We start from the raw sequence: 12907 nt of genomic DNA on the forward strand, positions 1-12907 counted from the left end.
ACTATGTACTTCAAACCCAAACGGCACCATTTTATAGGGAAAAAACTTGTTGAATCTATTTGTTTTCGACATAATACTACCGCAATCATCTTAAATTTGTTCAGTTTATCAATCCCTTCCATTGTTTATCCTGCAAATGAATCACGTGAATAATGTGTTATTCAAACTTTAACGTTCATAATCCACCTGTTCCCAATTTGTTTGGAGTCTGTATGTTATTGTTCTAATTTTTTACATTTAATACTCTCCCACCTATTTGATCCTATCTTGTGAAGGTCTACAGTTTATTATGAGCTATTTTGAAACTCTTCACACTTGTTACCAGGCTTTGGCTCCATCTCATGATGTTGTCTCCCATTCACTTCATTTCTGCCGAGCTGCTTCTTCTCCTCCATCCAGCATGTTGAAGACTTAAAAACCATCAAATCTGAAAACACTTAAAATCTCACCATTCCCCCCTTTGTTTTTTTTTTTGTTTTTTTGTATTTTTCTACCTCCCCCTTTTGACGCATTCGTTATAAAGTAAAAATAACAATGTCCATGGTGACATACCCATCGTCAGCTGGACTTCGGTGTACCTCCAGATGCCATCCTCGCCTGGAATCACCAATTCTCAGTCCCTGAAACTCGACTGGCAGCATCTTACATGGCTGTATGAACAAAAGCCACCACCCACCTGTAGCTGCGCATGCAGCTCTCCGTACAATAAACATCCATAATACCAAAAAATAAAATTCATAATGATAAAAATAATCCACACATGGGCGCATGTCAAACGCATGAAATAGAAAATTGGAGCCTGCCCAGCCTGTCATGAAACCGATCACATTTACAAACTCATTATGAAAAGTAAGGGGTTAGTTGTTAATGCATGTTCACAGACATGACACAAAATTCTCCAAGACTGCAGTTGACAACCTGCAAAGTAAAGCAAGTTTAACAAATAAAGCACAATCTGCTCCCTGGGTTGCTGTTAGAGGCTGCAATACAATTAGGTAAAACATCAAAACAAAGCAAGTCATCACAAATTCCGTCACATACATTTCGTCACACTGTCAGGTAAGTCCAGAGTTGTTGTCATACACTGTCTTGGCTCAGAGTCTTGATTGTCAATGCTGGTATAGTCACGTCTGGTCATAATCTTGAAATGGGCCTTCTCCATTGAAGTCTTTTGTTGTCAATGGTGCCCCAGAGTAATCCTAAACCCATATTTAGTCCAAAATGAGCCCTGATCAATCTTGCTTTTTTCAAATCTGTAGTATCTTTATATTTTTCAGGTGAGAGGAATGTTATCCTCTGCTGTGATCACATCACCCCAACCTTGAATCATGTTAACCATTTACAATACAGAAACCCCATCCCAAGTACAGACTTGACATTCATACAGCATTACAGACAAACTGTCATCCCACAACACACACATAAAACATACAATATTACATTGTAAAAAGAACCCTCCCTATGCAAAATTTTCTCCTCAATTAAAATTTCCCTTTTTATTTCAAATATTAATATTAGAATTAATATCTAATTGTCTGGTCTCCTGTCCTCACATCGTTTGCCAATATGCATAATACTGGAACATGATTTAACTCCCCCTTTAGTTTGCTCACATCTCACACTTAGACTATTTGACACTTTGTGTTGAGCTGTAACTTCAATATTTCCACCTTCTCATATTTCTTCCACTAAACAGTTCCATTTTGCTTTCAGTTTAAATTCATCCCTCCAAATAACTACCTCTGGCAAAAAACCAAAAATTTTTAGAGCACTCCCTTTTACTGTCACCTTGTTCCTTCATTCATCTCCTCACAAGCATTACTGACTCTCCTAAGAAATGATACTGAAAATAATGTTTAAAAAATATACACAGCTTCCTCCTGCCACTTACACTATAACCTTGGATTATCGTTCTCATTTTTGTTGATGCCAATTCTTAGAATTAAAAAGAAATACTTACTCTTGATAATTGAGTGACGCTATATCACAAATTTTGAAAACCTTCTTCCATGTTCCCCCTTTGTTCCTATCAAAACCAATTAGAAATATTTTTGCTGTCATGATCATCATTGTGGCCCTCACACTTATTGTTCTTGTATTTTAAACTGGCAATTTTTGTACATTTGGAGCTCTTTGAGACTTGCTTGTGGGCTATATAAATAAATTTGAATTGCCTTGACTTTATTATTATTCAACTTCTTCTGCATTCCTCTTCCTTTTATTTTAATCTTAACTACTTCCACATAATTCATCTGATTTACTCCATTACACTTTTAACCTCCTAGATTCAAATTCAAATTTCACATCCTCACTTCCAACATTGCGGTAAAATTTTGCAAAGTTTCATTTTTTCCCTTCTAATTTCTTCTAGTTTTCCTTTTTTCTTCTTTTTTTTTTTTCCACTGACTCAACTCATTTCAATTTTTTTTTTAACTGTTCATCTTATGCCTACCTATTCCAAAACTTCCCACTCCCCAAATTTCAAATTTTCAACTTTAAAATTCACGCCCAATTTTACAAAATTCTTTCTATATTTTTATCAATTTTCTAGCCAATTCAACACGTCCATCCATCCATCCATCTTCTTCCGCTTATCCGGGGTCGGGTCGCGGGGGCAGCAGCTTTAGGAGGGACTCCCAGACTTCCCTCTCCCCAGCCACTTCATCCAGCTCATCCCGGGGGATCCCAAGGCGTTCCCAGGCCAGCTGAGAGACATAGTCTCTCCAGCGCGTCCTGGGTCGTCCCCGGGGTCTCCTACCGGTGGGACATGCCCGGAACACCTCCCCAGGGAGGCGTCCAGGAGGCATCCTGATAAGATGCCCGAGCCACCGCATCTGGCTCCTCTCAACGTGGAGGAGTAGCGACTCTACTCCGAGTCTCTCCCGGATGACCGAGCTTCTCACCCTATCTCTAAGGGAGAGCCCGGACATCCTGCGGAGAAAACTCATTTCGGCCGCTTGTATCCGAGATCTCGTTCTTTCGGTCACGACCCATAGCTCGTGACCATAGGTGAGGGTAGGAGCGTAAATCGACCGGTAAATTGAGAGCTTTGCCTTTTGGCTCAGCTCTCTCTTCACCACAACGGACCGGTACAGGGTCCGCATTACTGCCGACGCTGCACCGATCCGCCTGTCGATCTCACGCTCCATCCTCCCCTCACTCGTGAACAAGACTCCAAGATACTTGAACTCCTCTACTTGGGGCAGGATCTCATCCCCGATCCGGAGAGGGCATTCCACCCTTTTCCGATCGAGGACCATGGACTCGGATTTGGAGGTGCTGACCCTCATCCCGACCGCTTCACACTCGGCTGCGAATCGCTCCAGCGAGAGCTGGAGATCACGGCCTGAAGAAGCCAACAGCACCACGTCATCTGCAAAAAGCAGAGAAGCGATGCTGAGGTCCCCAAACCAGACCCCCTCAACGCCTCGGCTGCGCCTAGAAATTCTGTCCATAAAAATTATGAACAGAATCGGTGACAAAGGGCAGCCTTGGCGGAGTCCAACCCTCACTGGGAACGAATCCGTCTTACTGCCGGAAATGCGGACCAGACTCTGGCATCGGTGATACAGGGACCGAACCGCCCTTATCAGTTGGCTCGGCACCCCGTACTCCCGAAGCACCCTCCACAGAACCTCCCGAGGGACACGGTCGAACGCCTTCTCCAAGTCCACAAAACACATGTGGACTGGTTGGGCGAACTCCCATGCACCCTCGAGGATCCTGCCGAGGGTGTAGAGCTGGTCCACTGTTCCACGGCCAGGACGAAAGCCACACTGCTCCTCCTGAATCCGAGGTTCGACCTCCCGACGGACCCTCCTCTCCAGCACCCCTGAATAGACCTTACCAGGGAGGCTGAGGAGTGTGATTCCCCTGTAATTGGTACACACCCTCCGGTCCCCCTTCTTAAAGAGGGGAACCACCACCCCAGTCTGCCAATCCAGAGGCACTGTCCCCGATGTCCACGCAACGTTGTAGAGGCGTGTCAGCCATGACAGCCCCACAACATCCAGAGCCTTTAAGAACTCCGGGCGGATCTCATCCACCCCCGGGGCCTTGCCACCGAGGAGTTTTTTGACTACCTCAGTGACTTCGACCCCAGAGATTGGAGAATCCGCCTCAGAGTCTCCAGGCCCTGCTTCCTCAATGGAAGGCGTGTAGGTGGAATTGAGGAGGTCTTCGAAGTATTCTCCCCACCGACTCACGACGTCCCGAGTCGAGGTCAGCAGCACGCCATCCCCACTGTAAACAGTGTTGACGTTGCACTGCTTCCCCCTCCTGAGACGCCGGATGGTGGACCAGAATTTCCTCGAAGCCGTCCGAAAGTCATTCTCCATGGCCTCACAGAACTCCTCCCACGCCCGGGTTTTTGCCTCAGCAACCGCCGAAGCCGCGTTCCGCTTGGCCATCCGGTACCTGTCAGCTGCCTCCGGAGTCCCGCAGGCCAAAACGGCCCGATAGGACTCCTTCTTCAGCTTGACGGCATCCCTTACCGCCGGTGTCCACCAGCGGGTTCGGGGATTGCCGCCACGACAGGCACCAACGACCTTACGGCCACAGCTCCGGTCGGCCGCCTCAACAATGGAGGCGCGGAACATGGTCCACTCAGACTCAATGTCCCCCGCCTCCCCCGGGACGTGGGAAAAGCTCTGCCGGAGGTGGGAGTTGAAGCTCTTCCTGACAGGAGATTCTGCCAGACGTTCCCAGCAGACCCTCACAGAGCGTTTGGGTCTGCCAGGTCGGACCGGCATCTTCCCCCACCATCGGAGCCAACCCACCACCAGGTGGTGATCAGTTGACAGCTCCGCCCCTCTCTTCACCCGAGTGTCCAAAACATGCAGCCGCAAATCCGATGACACGACTACAAAGTCGATCATCGAACTGCGGCCTAGGGTGTCCTGGTGCCAAGTGCACACATGGACACCCTTATGTTTGAACATGGTGTTCATTATTGAAAATCCGTGTCAAGCACAGAAGTCCAACAATAGAACACCGCTCGGGTTCAGATCAGGGGGGCCGTTCCTCCCAATCACGCCCTTCCAGGTCTCACTGTCATTGCCCACGTGAGCATTGAAGTCACCCAGTAGAACGATGGAGTCCCCAGAAGGAGCGCTCTCCAGCACTTCCTCCAGGGACCCCAAGAAGGGTGGGTACTCTGAGCTGCTGTTTGGTGCATAGACACAAACAACAGTCAGGACCCGTCCCCCCACCCGAAGGCGGAGGGAGGCTACCCTCTCGTTCACCGGGGTGAACCCCAATGTGCAGGCGCCCAGCCAGGGGGCAATAAGTATACCCACACCTGCTCGACGCCTCTCACCGTGGGCAACTCCAGAGTGGAAGAGAGTCCAGCCCCTCTCGAGAGGGCTTGTACCGGAACCCAAACTGTGTGTGGAGGCTAGTCCGACTATATCTAGTCGGAATCTTTCTGCCTCGCACACCAGCTCGGGCTCCTTTCCAGCCAGAGAGGTGACATCAATTCAACACGTTTCAAATTTAAACATAATCTTGTAGCTTTCCCCGAATTTTTATTCAGCCTCTTCGCTTTCACACGCAATTTCTACAGAAATGAATAATTCTAGTTATTATTGTTAATCATCTGTGGCCCTCGTAAGGACAAGCCGCACCAGTAATGGATGGATGGATGGATTGTTAATCCTAACCCCAAATGCCTATCATAAATTGCCATTTAAATCAATTGTCGCAAGGGTCATGTCAATGTATTTGTTATTTAAAGCCCTACTGTATTACTATTTTGCCGACTATCCAGAATTCCAACTTTCTTATGGCCCCTCACCCCTTCAAGCTGAAATATGCATCCTATAAGTCAGTCGCAGTTGATGTGTAATTAAATTCTGTTGTTTTGATAAAGGTCAATTAAGTTTAGCAATTCAGCCTTCTGTTGCCCGAATCCAAATTTTCACTGGTCCAATTATAAAATTTCATTATTTCAGTTAGATTAATTATGTCTTCGAAATGCTAAGTTACATATAAAAATTTATGATTCAAATGATTTAATTTCTATTGATCAATGTCCACTTTGCAAAGTTTCTGATCACGCTGTTGTGTAATTTGTCAGTGCATCTTCACTGTCCCTATCTATGTATTTTTTTTTTTTTTATCCCCGTTTCAGTGTCAATAAGCAGCCTTATTATTCCCACTTTTATCAAAACTCCTCAGTTATGTCTGCCCCAGCACCCAAACACACTTCCATCCCTTTTGTCCCACACTCCACCAACTTTGTAATGCTTCAGCAGTCTTTAGCAATGTGTCCAGTTTGACTTCATGTGACTCGTGCAAGTCTTTAGCAGCCTCTCCTCTTAGATTCTCATGATGATGATTCAGGGCTGGACCGTCCGCCATTCTCAAATGCGTCCATCTTGTCTTTGTTCTTTCAGTCCATTTTCTTTTTGATCTGCAACTGTGTGTATTCCACCAACTATATGGTTCTTGTCCTGTGAAGAGCTGTGCTTGCCCCCTTCAAGCATGATAATAGTTCCTGTTGTTCTCCCAAAGGTCAAAGATGTCTCATGACCAGGGACAGTCCTCTGTTGATTTTGAGGCAGCCAGTAGAGTACAAGGACTCAGTTCAGGACTTGTGCCATGCGCTAGGGCAGAACACACTGGGACGCAAATTTCACAAAACTATCTTCGTGTTATCAGTCTTCATGTGTAGTATTTGTTCCTTACACCCCAAATCTTCCCATTAACATATTGTATCCTATCAGTTGCGCACACACATCATCTTACTATCAAGCCGCCCTTATCAAAAGCTTTTTTTTTTTTTCGAGTAATCCATCCACCCTACCCATTAACACGGCTAAAATCCTCATTCCAGTGTTTATCATCAAATAAAGTTCCGAAATCCTTTGTAATAAACTGTAATGTAATTTAACAATCTACCAACATGGTTGTATATGCGGTGAATGTTATTGTTCAATCTATAGGTCATACAGCGCCTGTGTTCCAACTATGACACTCCTCCTTGGTTTACCATCTCATAAGTTATTGTTGTCAGCAGCGCTAAATGATAGTGCTTGAAAGTGAATGTCCTATCGCCCAATTTAAAACACATGCCGCATTTGAGCGAGTATTTATTCATTTATTTGCCATCCTCATGTTAGCTGGCATGTGTCAGAATTAAAATGTAATTTTGCTTTTAATTTTAAGTCTTTCAAAATTGCTATATCCTTACTGCACCGAGATAAACTGTCAAATATATCTTTAAAAACAAACAAAAACAATCTATGCTCCTGCACAGACTCTTAAAAGTGGCACCCAAATGCCAGATTACAAATCAAACCTCCTCCTTCACTCTCACATTTTTGATAAAACAGTCTACTTATCTAGAAACTGTCATTACATACGAAATAATGGCCTGCAAATTAAATATAATGTCGTTGCTCTGGTCCCTCAAAACATGTAACTAGGATTTGGACAATTATTAACCCCCATCAATTGATCAATTTTCTCCTCACTAAATTCCTAGCCTGTTAATCTATCTGCATAAAGAAGACATTTACAATGCAGGGGATAAGAGAATAACAAGGAACACCTTAACAATAAACACAAGGAAAACCTAACAATAAACAAAATAAACCCAAACCACAATCAAAACCAAATAAACTCGGCCCATGACCTATGTAGACCAACACAGTACTCCAAATATTTCCCCATTAAAAATTTAAGCCTTTTTGTGTAGAGCACCATTGATTTCTAATCATTGACCTAATTTTATCCTTAATTTAATCCCAATCACGAATGCCCCCTACTTACTTTACTTGGTGTTCTTTTAATAAAAAGTGCCCCGTTGCAATGTCGTTTTTATTTGTTGTTTTTAACTCTAAGTGATTCAAATCTTTGACTTATCCTTACATGTGTACTTGTATAGTCTTATGTCATAACCAATCAATAATTCCTCCTAAATTTAAAATCTGCAATCATAATTTAATCTTATCCAATTCTACAATGTATGTTCTCTCTTACTCTCACATTTTTATGAGGGCTGGGCACTCTCCTCGTTGGACGAGTTTCTGACCACAACCCTCAGATTATTATATCATTTCTAATATTTACATTTAACAATGCAAATCTGATAAACTGATAAACCATTGTCTAGCACACCGTTTCCGTGCACCAATTTAACGCAATTCCATCCTTTATAACGAACTGATACACAAAGACAAACATACACATAAACAAACACACGGGCCCACAACATAGACATGACAATCTTCCCAGTTGATAACAAGGGTGGGGGGGGGGCAACTGAAGTGCGGAGAGCCTCGCCACCACCACGTCGCACAATGTAACCCCCCACCTCTGTCCAAAAGGTGCATTTGTGCCCACCTGACCGTTTGGCCCAAACTTTAGAGCTGCACCCTTTTGAAAACAAAAATGGTTACAGTTTAACCCCACCACACAATGGGATATAACCTTCATGCTAATTAAATATACATTCTTTATCAAATTCTTGTTAAGCCATTTTTCTGACTCCAACTCTCATGCGAAATCAAAATAAAATCAACAATTTTATACAAATCAACTTATTGTTCTTCATGAACCACAAATCATCACTTCCATCCCATGAACAGCACCACAACTAATCACTCACTTCTTCAGCTGCGCCGCTGTCCCATCTGACAGCCAAGCCTGCTTTCCACACAATATCATCATAGACACACTTCAACAATTATGTAGCGACCTGGTTAACCCAGTTACCCTTCGCCCTAGACAACAATATAAGTCTCTAAGGTCGCACTATTGAGGTCGCCAGGCATCCGTCCTGCTATATCAGCGATGCCATCACCATTTTTTTTTCTTTTTTTTTTTTCACGAGTCCCCGACTCGTATTGGTGGCCTGGCCGATCCAATCGACCCCGACCTTAGGCAACAGTATAAGTTCCTAAGTGTCTACTATTGAGGCCACTCAGGTGCCCATATGCTAGTCACTGGCATCCCACAAGTTCCAGCGGTGTGAGCGCCCTTTGCTGATCAGACAAAGTCCTCACCACCTTTCTCTTAATTCACCACGACTCGGACATCCCAGATGTCCCTCGCCTTAGACAGCCCTATAATGTTCTAAGGTCACACTATTGGAGTCGCTCGGCATCCGTACTGCTATATCAGCGACGCCTTCACCTGTTTTTGTATTTTAAATTTTTCCACAAATCACTTTTACCAAGTTCCACACAAACACACTTCTATACAACCACCATTCCTGAACACAGAGCTGAAATTATTAATTTTTGAATTCCGCTTTCACTCCACAATATTGCTGAACTGGGAGAGAGAAAAAAAAGTTTCCCCCTTACCTTTTGTGCCGATCGGACTGCAATACTGTTGAGCAAGAGCGGAGAAGGAAGAATCCTTTGTGGAGCATGCACTTTCCCTTCTGAAGAAATCACGTCGGATGGTCACCATTTGTTGGATTCTGTCCACAATTTAGGGAGCGCGTTATCTGCGCCTCACAGCAAAAGCCTTTGCCAATCACCTGTTATCCAATTTACTCACTGCGTGCTCGTTTGATTTCTTCAGATTTAGGAAAATGCAAAGACACTGAAGCAGAAATTAGACTTACACAGGTTGGTTAAGTTCAATCACAATTCTTGTTCAGAAAGCTCTGTTTTCAGGAAAGTGCAATACAGCGCTGGGCCCTTCAAGAGCGGAAAGTCTCCATTCAGAAAAGGCAAAGTCCAAGGTTGTTAGATCAGTTTTATATTCAGTAGCACATTGTGGGCTGGGATTGATGGGCGATGAGTCTTCGGGGTGGGGCAAGTTCGAAGGAGAGTCTGCTTCCATGGGAGTGGTGCTGGTTATGGGCGATTCGGTGTGTTGGTGGGGGGCTGTTGGTGTGTGTGTGTGGAGGGGGCTGTTGTCTTCCATCCCGTCTCTCGGCCTTGGCGATCATCTTTGGCCGAGTTCTCGGGTGGCTCCTTCTGGCACCCACTGGTTTTATCTCCACGTGACCTTCCTGTGAACATTCTTCTCCAATCTTGGACATACACTGTCGTACCGCATTCAACCGTATCTTTGCTTTGTTAGGCAAACTATTTCCCTCTGTGCAGAGCGTTCAGTAGTAATCAAAAACTGGCGTCTAGCATTAGTCAAAACATAAGATACAATCAAGTGCTGTGAACGGTCAAGACGACTCTGGCCGTGTCCATGATTCAGAGAAAAAACATCAGGCATGCATTCCACAGTTCCTTAAGGGTCATTAAGGTATTTAGGCAATATATCAAAAGTCATTTGTTATTTCAAAGTCCTCAGAAATATATATATCAGATCATAAAGTTATAAAAACCTTTCTCATCACCACTTATCAAAAATGTCTAGTTATGTCTTCTTTATTGATTTGGTGTGTAGGTATAATTATATGCTTCAAATGTTTCTTTTATTTATTTAATATGTGAATATACTTGTCTGCTTATGTACTTTATTCAATGAGGTTTGAGCATATCTGTTTTTGTAGCGAGGCAGGACTTTTTGTATTTCGACCTCATTCCTTCAGTGGTTTGAGTAATGCTTTAAGTTTATTTTTCTTGTCTTCTGTTGGGTCATTTTGTACTATTTCGTAAGTGTCATCCTGTAGTAACTGTTGCATTGACTCTTCGTAAGTGTCTGTGTCCATAATTACTGTTGTTCTACCTTTGTCCGCTGGGAGGATTGTAATGTCTTTATTTTTTGCTAGTGTGATCATTGCATTTACTTCCTGTTTTGTAATGTTACTGGGTGGTGATTTAGCCGTTTTTAAAAATACCTGCAACTTCATTGCGTAGTGCTGCTTTTTGTCCTGGGTTATGTATTTTTTCGCATGCTAACTCCGTGGCTAAAATGAAATCATCGACGGGTATGTTTTTGGGTGTGATCGCGTAGTTGAGTCCATTTGCTAGTATGCTGCGTTCTGCCTGGGTGAGTTTGTGGCATGACATATTGTGAATCCATTTATCGTTGATATGTGTGTGGTCCGGTTGTGCCTTCTTTTGTGCGATGAGTCTGTCCAATTTCCCGATGTGTCGATTTTTTGTGGCGGCGAATTCCTGTTAATGTATATTATCTAAATGTCCGTGTAGTGTTGTTTCTGTGTTATTGTCCAGGGCATACCGGTGTTTGAATTGTTCCGTCAGTCGCTGTAGTTCATCGTTGATGTTGTTGAGTTTGTTGGTTGTGCAGCGTATCTGTTCTTTGACCAGAGTCATCCGCACTCTTCTGATAATCCTTTCCGCATTCCTGGTTGGAATTGGGTTCTTGATTGTCAGGCTGGCCGGCGTTACGTCTTCGTCTCGGCAGCGTAGATTGAACCTCAGGTGTTTCCTGTAGCGGGCTCGTTTTTTTGTCAGCTTTTCGAGGAGGCGAAATTCCTTGACGCAGTTCTCTCCATAACTTCTTCTTAATAATTGTACTAAGTTCATCTTGTTTTTCCTTTTTTTAATCACTTCACTGGTTTCTTTTATATCAAACAAATTGTTTTAGGTTCATTACCTGACATGTTTCGGCAGTTTCTTCCGCCTTCATCAGAGTGTCACCGATGTGATAGTGACGCATCTTTATCAGCTGATGGATGAAGGCGTGGCTCACCTGTCAGATTTGACAGGTGAGTCACGCCCCCTTTATTTCTTATATTGATGCGATATTGTTATTCACATTAGTATCAATTCTGTCGGTACTACAATAGCCCTACTGTGGCCCACTGCAACCTCTGAAAACCTCAGAAAATGATTCTTTCCGTGGCTGATTTAAAGTTGTTTGCTCAACCATTAACATTGCATCGTCAAAGAGAGTTAGATGACTACATTGGTCAATAACTTGAAAAAAATCAGTAAAATAAGACCCATGTGTGTTGAATGATTTGTAAAAAAAAACCTTGGCAGTTAATATTTGTCTTATGTTTCAGGAGCAACTGGAAATGGTCACTCTTTCCTCAATTTAAAAACCTCCAAAAGACTCGTAGAAGAAAGAAAACACTGAAGAGAATTTTTGTGTTGCTTCGAAGCAGCCAAATGGATGGTTTCCCCACCTACATCTACTCGCAGATCTCTACAAATACAATATTTATATTCTCTATGTACCATATAAAGCACTTTTAAACCTTTTTTCTGTCAATAAATATGAATTGTGTTTGGTCAAAGTTTATTTAGCTAGAATATTTTTTGTTTATCTGTTTATTTTATTTATTTAATTAATAATTTAATTTACTGTGCAGTGGTGTTTATTTCTTAATGTGAAATAGTTTAGATTAGAAATGACATCTCTTCATCCACCAGCTGATGTAATGCATGTTTTTTTCAGTGGAAAGGTGTTGAATTATTCAAATTATATAAATAAATGGTCTAGTTGACTTTACAGTGGTCATAAAAGGAACCAACTATGACAGTTTGAATACTAAACTAGAAAATACTGCAGTTAAATGTTATGTTGATTCAAAATACATATTTGGGTGGCCATTTTCATACATAGATACCAACTTCAGCTGTTATGTTTGATCATTTTCAAGAAAGTTTGTGTAAGGGTTTTGTTTTTGACAATTGATGTTATCGTCTTTCATTTTCTCTGTTTTCCTGTTTCCTTGATTATGTCAATTGTAATGCTTCTGATGTCAGTATTGTCTGTTTATTTGTATTCTAGATGCAAAAAGTCCTGATGAATAATCTAGTTGAGGAAAAACGCTATCATTAAATCAATGTTAGTATATTACTGTAACATTCCTCCCGTTTGACGTGCATATTCAATGTGACACTTTTTAGAGGCACTGTATGAATTAAATACTTTAAAACTGAGGTATTGTTCTTTCTTTTTTTATTAAGTTCTCATTCTTCATTTTTACTGCACGTGATGAATTTGACAATCAAATAGTCAAGTAAAACAACAACACAGCCTCTCGCCCAATGAGGGCACCACTTGATTGTAGTTG

The 12907-nt window shown here is 42.6% G+C and overlaps 1 protein-coding gene across 5 annotated transcripts in view; it reads left to right on the forward strand.

Annotated features, from left to right (window-relative positions):
* stxbp1b (syntaxin binding protein 1b) overlaps nucleotides 1-12773 on the forward strand; it is a 115642-nt gene extending 102869 nt beyond the window's left edge. For all 5 annotated transcript variants that reach the window (XM_088376292.1, XM_088376291.1, XM_088376289.1 and 2 more), the window contains one exon: nucleotides 11891-12773. The gene's annotated coding sequence lies outside the window, so the exon portion shown is untranslated. The remainder of the gene's footprint in view (nucleotides 1-11890) is intronic.
* The last annotated feature ends 134 nt before the right edge of the window (nucleotides 12774-12907 follow it).

This window comes from Syngnathus floridae, chromosome 5, assembly GCF_059516105.1.
Source record: "Syngnathus floridae isolate MCC-2025c chromosome 5, RoL_Sflo_1.0, whole genome shotgun sequence".
NCBI classification, from domain to species: domain Eukaryota; kingdom Metazoa; phylum Chordata; class Actinopteri; order Syngnathiformes; family Syngnathidae; genus Syngnathus; species Syngnathus floridae.